Genomic DNA, 11,350 nt, shown 5'->3' with positions numbered 1-11,350 from the left:
AAGAATTTATCTATTTTAATCAAAACATCCTCAATGACACCCCTAGGCTTCTTGATAGATCGGTCGGCAAGTTACAAAACTACCGACGTCGGTTTTAATTCACCTAGGCCCAATTTGACATAAACCGAGTATGGAAGAAGGTTAACACTTGCTCCTAAGTCAAGAAGCGCCCGATTAATGATATGGTCACCAATGATGCATAAAGTAGTAGGTGAACCGGGGTCCTTAAACTTTGGCAAAGTGTTATGTTGCAAAATTGAGCTTACTTGCTCGGTCAAAACCACTTTTCTTGGTGCTTGGCTTTTGTTCTTCCACTTTTGGGTGTACAAGTCTTTCAAGAATTTGGCATAAGCCGGAATTTGCTTGATTGCATCCAGAAGTGGAAGATTGACTTTCGCTTGCCTAAACATTTCCATGATTTCATTGGTTTTTGCCTTTTGCTTTTCCTTCGAAATGGATCCTTTTAAGGTATCCGGAAATGGAACTTTTGGTTCAAACACTTTTTCAGAATTTTCTTTTGAACTCTCTTCAACATAAGAAGTTTTCAAATCACTTTGTTTCAAATCATTTTTCAGCAAAACTTTTTCAACATCATTTTTCAGAACTTCTTTCTCAAACACATTTTTCAAGACTTTCTTATTCACAAAATCATGTAGATGCAATGAAGGAGGAATGGGATGTGAAACAGGACGGGTAACAACTTGAGGTTGCACCGGTTCACTCTCTTCATTGGACATTTCAACTTGATTGTCCACAATCCTACCAAGGTAGTCACCGCATTAACATGTTCAATGGTGTGGCCTTCCGATGAGGAATGGGTTTCCACAACACATTGTTGCTTAGTCGGGACATTAATAGGCATCTTTCCCTTCTCTCTTGCATTGAGAGTCCTTGCTATTTGCCCTACTTGGGTTTCTAGCTTCGCAATAGATTGAAAGTGAGAATGGAGTAATTAAGTATTAGCCTCTAAAGTGCCCAAAGCATTTAAAACTTTTTCTTCAAATGCGGGACTTCTAGTATTTCCTTGGGAATAAGATTGGTTGGGAAAATGAGAATTAGCAAATTGATTCCCTTGTGATTGATAAGGTCTATAACCTTGGGATCCTTGGTTTTGAAGTGGAGGTGGTACTTCTCTTGAAAACCGCCTTGGGAAGGGTTTGAGCCCTCTCTTTGGTTTTTCCAAGAGAAATTCGGATGATTCCTCCAACTTGGATTATAATGAGTACCATAAGGATTATTCCCTTAGTTCCCAAAAGCTGCAATGACTTGTTCATTAGGTTCATTTTGCACTTGTCCGTGAGGACAATAAGAAGTAGAATGAAGAACACTAGAACAAATCATACATGTTTCATTTGATGCACGATGAGAATGGTTAGGGAAGGAAGATACTTGGTTCGCCGAGTTTTGGTTGATCAAAAATTGATCAAACCTTTGAGATAAAGACTTCATTTCGGCGGCTATTTCATTTGAATGATCGACTTGATGTAAGCCAACACTCTTCCTACCTTGTGAATTTCTACTATTCTTGGATGATAATTTTCTATGCAAAGAATTTTCACTTATGCTCTCATAAAGATGCCACACGTCATCTTCATGCCTATCAATATATGAGCCACCCATGGAAGTATCAACCATACCCTTATAATTGTCCAATAAACTCTCAAAGAAATATTGAACTAATTGTCATTTGGGCATATTATGATGTGGACACTTCCTAAGCAACTCATTAAAGTGTTCCCATGCCTCATGAAACATTTCTCCATTCCCATGTGTAAATTCTCTAATTGAAGTTCTCATAGCATTGGTTTTTTAAACCGGATAGTACTTCTTCAAGAACTCTTGTTGCATTTCTGCCCAAGAAGTGATTGAAAAAGGCCTAAGATTGTTAAACCAATACTTTGTGTGATACCCCTCGGATTCGAGACACGGGTTGATCAGGCCCAGGCCCAAACCCGAGGGAATATCAAACAATTAAAGTATTTTAAAGCGAACACAGATGACAAAATGAAACAAAAGTGATGGAATAAAACTGAAAGTAACATTAATTATAAAATCCTCCATGTATAACTGAAAATTGAAAATCCAATCCTCCAAAACTTCAAGGTTACAACTTGGGAATCCATTGATGGACCCCTAACCAAAAGTTCAACTGAAACTGAAAACTGAAAACTGAAAATAGATAATGCTAGAAATATCGAGAGAAGTCCTACGTAATCAGATGAAGGTGAAACTGTCCTCGACAAGCACGATCAAGCTCTAAGGCTGGAACCGTCCTGTACCTGAAAAGAATAATAAAGGAGTGGGTCAGACCCACGAGCAAGTTCTAATCTAACTACAATCCATACAGTGACCCGATACGCAGATACACCGTAGACACCTCACAATATTTATCTAGTCCATACGTATAAATATATCCACACTAAAGGACATTCACTAGTCTATAATAGGGGTCTCAACCTGAATAGAAGGCAACATGCGAATACGCACCCAAAGGTGGGCATGAGTACCTAGACCTAACAGGGTACACCTCAACCTATTATAACCAGCTACGCATCCACTGCATATACGCACCCTAACCAACGAGTCTGAGACTCAAGCTCAACTCGTGGTACCATAAACATATATATAAAGTCCGTCCAAATCCAGGGTAAGCAGTTTAACTATTTATTAAACCGACCTACAATAAACCAACTAGTTAGTCACTCAACTTATTCAGTTGATATGACTTAACTACCATCCGTTAATTCAGGAAGTCATCCAACTTGGTTACAGCTGATCTGACTTAACCACAATTAGGATTCGATATCTTTCAATCCATTCCATTAATCCATTAGGTTAGGTTTATGCGTTTTGAGCTAAACCGTCCCTAGTATGTCACCGTCCCATACCGGTACATACAATCCTCCATATCCATGTAAATTACAACATATATAACAGTTCAATAATTTACAGTCCAAAAACCACCATCCAATACTTGCAGAAAATATTTAAAGCTTCAGCAATTTTAATCCAAGCATTTAACCATATAGTTACAGGAAACGATTTTACAAATCAACAACTAACATCCAGAGCATGCATAGACCAAATTTAATATGTCAGGGACTCCATCATGCATGTGAATAGGTTAAATAATCCCATTATTAACCAATAAATTGCTAAAACAATTCAGAAGATCGTATAAATATTTCAGCAACTAGCCTCCTAAGCATGCATAGATCAAAATTAATAATTAAATGACCTTATCATGCACTTGAATGCATTCTAGAACAAGTTTTATAAACACATTATGTTCCATCAAATTGCTAAATTTTAATTCAACAATTAATTCAACTTCCATTTGTTAAGTGCCTTAATTTTTACACTGTTTGTCCCGACAACTTAGAATTAAACTTTACTCAATTTAGGGTCTTAATAACACTCAAAATTCATTCCTTGATCCCTCTGTAAAGTTCCAAATTCATTCAAACAGTCTCCATGCTCCAACAGTGAACATAGTATGTAGAAAATTAAAAAAATCGTAAAATAAATCAAAAATAACAAGGGAGCCTGCTCCAGAATTTGGAGCAGGCTCTTTTCCAGCCTAGAGCCGGCTCTAGGACTCCCTAGAGCCGGCTCTACTTTGTTGTGGGAGCCGGCTCCCGGCTCTCACCTCCTTTGAGAGCCTTCGTCCCCGGTGCGTCGTTTCAGCTCTTGTGCTCCTTCTCCGGCTTATTCCTAACCCTCTGTTAGTTTTTAAAACCAAACTTAGGTGTCATATTAATACCCAGTAGCATCCCAATGGCTTGATAACAACAATTAAAAACAATTACAGAGATTAAATTTGCTACCGAACTAACCTGCGTTAGGAACAAAACTGAAATTATAATTCTATTCCAACCTCTCTGTTTCTCTTCACAAACTGATCTTAGGAGTCTTATAACATCCCATTAACATCCCTAGGGTTTGTTTACAGAAGATAGAGGCAAGAATCATAACCAAAACTCAACAGATTTTTAATATGCTTTAATGAACAGAACAGGAAGCAATAATACACGAACTATAAACAGATTTGAATTCAATGCAAACAAATCATCAACAAGCATACATTGAACACATAAGTTTCATTTACTAATTAGTTAATCCCTAGAGACTATCTAGGTGCACAGAACACGAGCCAAAGGGAAGGAGAAAGAGAAGAACTTGCCTGTGATTTCAATTATGAAATCCCTATGTCGTCTCTAAGTTTTCCTGCAATTCTGAACGCCGCCAAGCTTCCTATAACTCTGTCTCTAATCCTTACTCAACCTCCTTGGTCCTCTCTGTACAAATCCTCTTAAGCCTCACTCTGTTTTCCCACAACTGCTCTCTGTTTCTCTCTCTCTGTATCTCACGGTCTCTGTTATTTTTATAGAAATTACGTTTAATTATTCTCAAACCCTAAACCACCGTGACACACATACTTATAGGCTTAGTGATTAAACCCTAATCCATGTAACCTTAAAGCCAGAGCCCATCTCGGCCCATAAACCGACCTAAGATAAATACCTACGTCGGCCACCTATGTAATTGCAACCCTAAATTTAACTGTAACTTACAACAGAATTAAATGAAAAAAATAATAAATTGAATTAAATCCACTTAACTAATTAATTCCAATTAAATAACCCAATTAAATAATTAAAAACACTTAAACAATAAAATGCCAATTGAAGAATAAAAGATAACTTAATTCAATTTAAAACACATGACACATAGGTAAACAATTACATCAAAACAATAAATAAAAATAATTAATCCAAATAATCATGCAAAAATACAATAAAAATAATAAATAAATGCCGAGACTATCCTTTTAAAATTAGGGGTATTACACTTTGCCTTGTCTTTTAAGGTGAATGGAAAAAGTTTGAATCTTAAGACCTCTTCCAGCATGTCCGTATATTTTACGGTGAAATATACTTCAAGAAACTCATCCAAATGCTTGTAAAGTTCTTCACTTGGAAGTCCCCGATAGTTAGGAAGCATTTGAATGGTTTGTGGCTTAATTTCATAGTGATATGCTCTAAATGGAGGCAATTGGATGCATGTGGGTGCATTATACTCATTAGGCACATAATGGTCTCTTAAAGCAAGAGGTGGATTAGCTACTTGAGGTGCAACATGAACACCTTGGTTTTGAATTCCTTGATTGATGATGGGAGGTTGTGAAGCATACATTGGCCTGAGCTTAGCCTTGTTGTTGTTGTGGTTTGTGAATGAATCGCCTAGGCATGCCTAATGGTACTTGTATGTTCTCATAATGCACATTTGGATGAAGGATACCTTGTTGGTCTATGTGACCAAGGTCCTCAACATGATCATTTATATGGTCATCCATTGATAGATTGGTTCTATTTGAACTTCCTCTTCCCCTAGGATTTCTAACGATGGATTCAAGATGCAAATCTAAAGGGACAAGAGTGCGTCTCAATGAACGACGTTCATGCATGCACAATGCAAAACACAACAAGCACAAAGAATGACAAACACTATGCCTTCACAACAATGCAATTAGACTTCTTCCACAAACACTTAATTCATACTCCCATGCTTTAACAACAATGATGCAAAGAACAATTAAAAACAAGCCTCCATGCGGGCCGACGATTTAACTAAGGGATTGAGTAAAGAAAGTCTCACAAAGGTCCTTTAGCACTTCAACTCCAAATTTAAAGCTTAGCTCAGCAATTTTTTTAAATTTTTTAGCTTTTTACTTTCTTTGCTTTGCTTGAATGCTCATTTACTTGCTTCCTCTCCAACAATGCACCTAGTCAAGTAAGAACAACACAATAAGTAACCAAAAAGAAAATAAAAATAAAGTAAAAACACGATCAAAAGAGTACTAATCCTAATTGATTCCACAATTCCGACGTTGCCAAATAAAATCAATCCCCGGCAACGGCGCCAAAAACTGGTTGTGGGTGTGTCACCGCACCATCAAGCTTAAAGAGTATGCATTAAGGCGAGGGCCAAGTTTTACATTTATAAAGTCACTACTACCTTTCACTATAAATATAGCTAGGGCGAGTAGGGATCGTCCCAAGGGATTGTGAGGGTCGAACAAGGTTGTGGAATCGCTATTAGGGCTAGTAGGTCGAGTGATCAAACAATTGGTTGGTTGGTTGATTAGACTAGAGAGCAACTAAATTAAACTAAGTGATAACAAAAGAATGCAACTAAGAGCAAATAAGAAAGAGAAGAGTCTTGGGGTTTAGAGATCACCACCAAGCAATGCATTTCTATACCATTGACAAGTGACTAATGAAGGCAAATGGTGTGTTGCAATATTGGTGTGTGTGTGAGTGTGTGTTTGGTTGATTCAACAAGCAAGGATGACTAGTTAAGTATGTATTGTCTAAACATCATGTGAAAGGCACAATATATCTAAGCAATGAAGCATATATTGTCTAAACAACATGTGAAGGCACAATAGATCAAAACAAGTCATTAATCCTTTCATTAAGTTCACAATCCAAATACAACACAAGGTTAGAGACATATGCTACTTGCATTCAAAAGCATGGATCATCAAACAATAAGTATGAATTGTCCTCCCATTTAACACTACACTACAACTACACTACATCTACACTACTAGCATGAAAATAAACTAAGGGAGAGGCACAATCCATCAAGGAATAAGTATGAACCATTAAGAAAATCACAAGAGCATTCCATTAAGCACTATGTTTTGACAATCTCTAAATTTATAACATCAATACACATAGACATGCATCAATAACACAAAATCTAGAGATAAGCACATGAACATCTATTCTAACATCCATAAACATATGGATAGAATGAAATGATCAATTGAAAGCATTTAACCACATAAATCATTGAACAATCAAGATCTATACATATCAAAGTGTCAAAACATTAATTACAACACTAATCCCTCAATAATACACAAGATTAAGATATAGAAAGCATGCTTGGGACTAACTCTAGCCCCAAGAGGATGTCTAGCCACTCATGGTGATGTTACTCCAATCCTCAAGGGCTAACTCCATGGAAGAAATCTGCTCCTTGTTGATGAAAAACTCCCCCCTTTGTGTCTCTAGCCTCCTCCTCCTCTAAGCTTACTCTCCAAGAGATGATATGATATGATATTAGCTCTCTTCCTTGTAAAAAGCAATCATTATCCTTATATAGGTAGGTCAAATGACACCCAAAATGAGCTGGGGTAGTGCACACAATATTCCCTAATGATTGGAAAAAGGACAACTTTCAATGAGCTGGAAATTTAACTTTTTCACACTAGAGGAAGTTCGATCGATCGAACCTTGGACTTGGATCGATCGAATATAGCGGAGATCCATCGAACTTAGGCTAGATCGAGCCTCATTGGTGGCGTTTTTTGGATAAAGACAAATCTGAGATATTTTGAAGATTTTTTTGGGAAAAGGACAAAAGTGGTTGGTAGGGTGGTATAACTAGATAAGATCAATCATTTGGATAAGGACAAAGCAGTTCGATCGATCGAAGAATGATGTTGGATCAATCGAACTTTTGAGATCTCTGAAAATGTCATTATGGTTCTGATCCATCTTGAAGTGCTGAGATCGATCATGTTGGATCGATCGAACTTTGATCTGAGATCGATAGAAGATGTTAATTTCCACATTTTTCTTCCTTTTGCTTCCACTTGGCTCATTTATTTGATTCATCCTAGAATTGCTTCATTTCTGCTCTTATTTGGCTGAGTTAGCTTATTTTCGGGATAAGTGCCTGAAAATGGAAATAATACGAAATCAATCTAAAATGGTAAAGTAAGATAGATAAAGGTACTAGAATGCCTAAATTTAAGGGGTTTAAATACGCACTTTTCAGCATTCATCAATATACAAGATATAGTAGGCAATTGGTTTAGGTAATAGGAAATGTGTATCTATCATATACAAGATATAGTAGGCAATTGGTATTTGCACCTACAAGTTTGAAAATATATTTCATCTATTTCCAACATGCACAAGATATGGTAGGCAATTGGTATAGGTAATAGGAAATATATTTCCAACATATACAATATATAGTAGGCAATTGGTACAGGTAATAGGCACATATTGTCCCCATTGAAATTTTTTCTTTTTGGTATTATATACTTTTTTTTTTTCTTTCTTTTTTTGGATTATATACTTGTAAAATTTTAATATTATTCCCACTGAAATTTTAGAAAAAATTTATTATTGCCCCCACAAAGTGGTTAGAATTTTTTTTATTTTGATGTTGTTATAGGTCTGACATAGGTTTTTGACATGATAAAGTTTGCAGCCTATTTTGATGCTATTGTCAAAGAGAAGTTAATTCAACGATTAGATATTAGATATGCTTATTTTGATCTTATTGTCAAGTGAAGTTAATTCCACGAGTAAATATTGAATGCCATGTCATTAGTGTGTTCATCCAATGAAATATAATATATTATCTAGTTATTAGTAATTTTATAAGTAGATGAACCAATTTTTTTTTTTTTTTTTTTTTGAAATATTACATTATCATTAGATGGGTACATTAATGACATGGTGCACCGCGACACTCAATCTATACCCGGAGATTGGTGAGGTTTTGGAGTGAAGCTATTTATAATTAGAAATTCTATTTATTATATATTTTTTCCCTTTTCTCATATATATATATAATATAATATAAAGTTGATTTCACTTCACAAATATTTTATTATCATTTTTGTTACTTATTATTTCATTACATTATTTATGATGTACATTTTTTTTATTTTTTCTTTTTGACCTGACAATCAATTTATTATATAATGAACCCCTAAATTCTTATAAAATTCTCAAAAAGATTCATTTTTTCTGGCCAAATTTAAAAATACTTATGCATTTTTTCCTTCTATTGGATCCCACAATATTTTTTTATAAAAATATTTAAAGTCAAGAAAACAACAACAGGAGTGTAAATTAAGTTAATTTATTTGTTATTTTTCAATTAACATTTTTCAATTGTCTTTGACTATAACTATATTAGTTAGGAACTAATTAGAGAGGCTAATTAGTGTTTAGGTTATTTTATCATAGGGTAAAGTACAAAGACACCCCTGAGGTTTGGGGTAAGGACAAGAAGAGAAAAGTTTGCCTATTTTGAGACAAAGACACCCCCTAAAATTTGATAGAGCTACCAAAGACACTCCAATGATAATGAATTGACATTTTTAACCCTCTAACTTTTTTATTGACCAAATTGACTATTGAAATGACCTTTCTACCCTCAAACCCATATCCATTTCTTTCCTTCTCTCCTCTCTGTTTTCTTCCTCCTCTTACAGTACGTGGGTGACTACTTGAAGGCACTTGTCAAATAAATGTTGCTGCCTTTCCAATCTAGAATAAGGTCTTGTTTTACCTTTAAAAAATAAAATAAAATAAGGTCTTGTTTTACCTTTAAAAAATAAAATAAAATAAGGTCTTGTTTTAATTTTTAATATTTGAAATAAGCATAAATTAGCCTAAAAGCGGTACAGTTTTCTTTGAAATGTATACCATTTATTTGGTTTAATTTTCTGAAAGTAATTTCTATTTTAAAAGAATAAAAAATAATACAGAATTCGTTTGGTTGATAATATTTTAAAAACTCAATTTTTTTAAAAAAAAATCTTAACCAAATAGGTCCTAATTGGTCAGTACTCTTTTTAAAAAAGGGTAAAAAAAATAAAAAAAATCTAATAAAATATTAGAATGCAAATAACATGAATACATTAATTAATGAATAAAGCATGCAACTATTTCTTAACCTATAAAAAAGGAAGGTGGGGATTTCATTATTTAATACATTTGTTTCGACAACTAAATTTACAATCACAAACTTTATGAACTCCTTTATTGCAAGATAGAGAGCTTGCTTCCTATATTAGGAGAGATATATTCTCATATTGAGTTTATTTAGAGATAGAAATCTGCATTTAGAGAGAGAAAGGAGGCGAGAGAGAGAGAGATGAAGCTTTGGAGTTTGGTTTTCTTGATTCTTTTCTTGGGGATATTTCTCCAAGTAGAAGTAGAAGATGGGTTCATTGGAAGCAGAAGAGTACAGCTTATATATGTTGAATGGTAGTCCTTACTATGCAAATGGGTTCAATGCATATTGGTTACCCACGTACATACTTGAAGGTATTTGTTGTCCAAAAATAACTTTAAGTAAGAGGAGGAAGAGAACAGAGAGGAGAGAAGGAAAGAAATGGGTATAGATTTGAGGGTAGAAAGGTAATTTCAACAGTCAATTTGGTCAATATAAAAGTCAAAGGGTTAAAAATGTCAATTCATTATCATTGGAGTGTCTTTGGTAGCTCTATCAAATCTCAGGGGTGTCTTTGTCCCAAAATAGACAAACCTTCATCTCTTTGTCCTTACTCCAAACCTCAGGGGATGTCTCTGTACTTTACCCTTTATCATATTTTGAAGATTTTTATTAAATAAAAAATAAAAAGATTAATGGATACATTTATATATATATATATATATATATATTTATTTATTTATTTATATTTATATTATTTTAGCAAATGATCAAGATCGTAGAGTCTAATTTTGTGTGTTCAAGTCAAGCTTGACTCATCTATCTTGTTTAGTCTAATTTGAGTTTAATCTCAAGTGCATTATCAAACTCGAGCTTGAGGCACAATAGATAAAATTTAATTACAAATTATAATGAAAAAATTAGATTTACGAGCGTGTTCATGAACGCTTACCAGTAGCACGTTCACAAAATAAGTTCAGATTCAAACCCCTTTATTAATCAAACAAGTTTGAGCCAAACGTTAATTTCATTGTGCTCAAGTTGTTTGTGAACGAATCGATTCTATTTTCTACTTATGGTTGGACTTTGGAGTACCAAAGACTTTTTATCTTTGGAACGAAACCTGTGGTAAAAGTATTTAGTATTTATAATATTATATGTATGGTGTGAATTCCACAATATTTAAATAAAAAATAAAAAAAATACAGCTAGGTGTGTAACAACAATAGGTGTGTGAATTAAGTTTATTTATTTGTTATTTTCAATTAACATTTTTTTATTGTTTTTTATTATAACTAGATTAGCTAGGAACTAGCTAGAGAAGTTTATTAGTATTTTCATTATTTTATCAAATCTAAAAGACTTTATATATGGAGTATTATTTTAGCAAGTGATCAACATAGTCTAATTTTGTGTGTTCAAAGTCAAGCTCGACTCCTCTCCATCTTGTTGTTTAGTCTATTTTGAGTTTAATCCCGAGTACATCATCAAGCTCGAACTTGAGATCCAATGGATAAAATTTAATTACAAATTACTATGAAAGAGTCAGATTTACAAGCGTGTTCACGAACACTTA

This window comes from Cornus florida, unplaced genomic scaffold (assembly GCF_030987335.1).
Source record: "Cornus florida cultivar Cherokee Brave unplaced genomic scaffold, ASM3098733v1 CherokeeBrave_3.0.0_Hap2_Chr08, whole genome shotgun sequence".
NCBI lineage: Eukaryota > Viridiplantae > Streptophyta > Magnoliopsida > Cornales > Cornaceae > Cornus > Cornus florida.
This window is presented reverse-complemented; position numbering follows the sequence as displayed.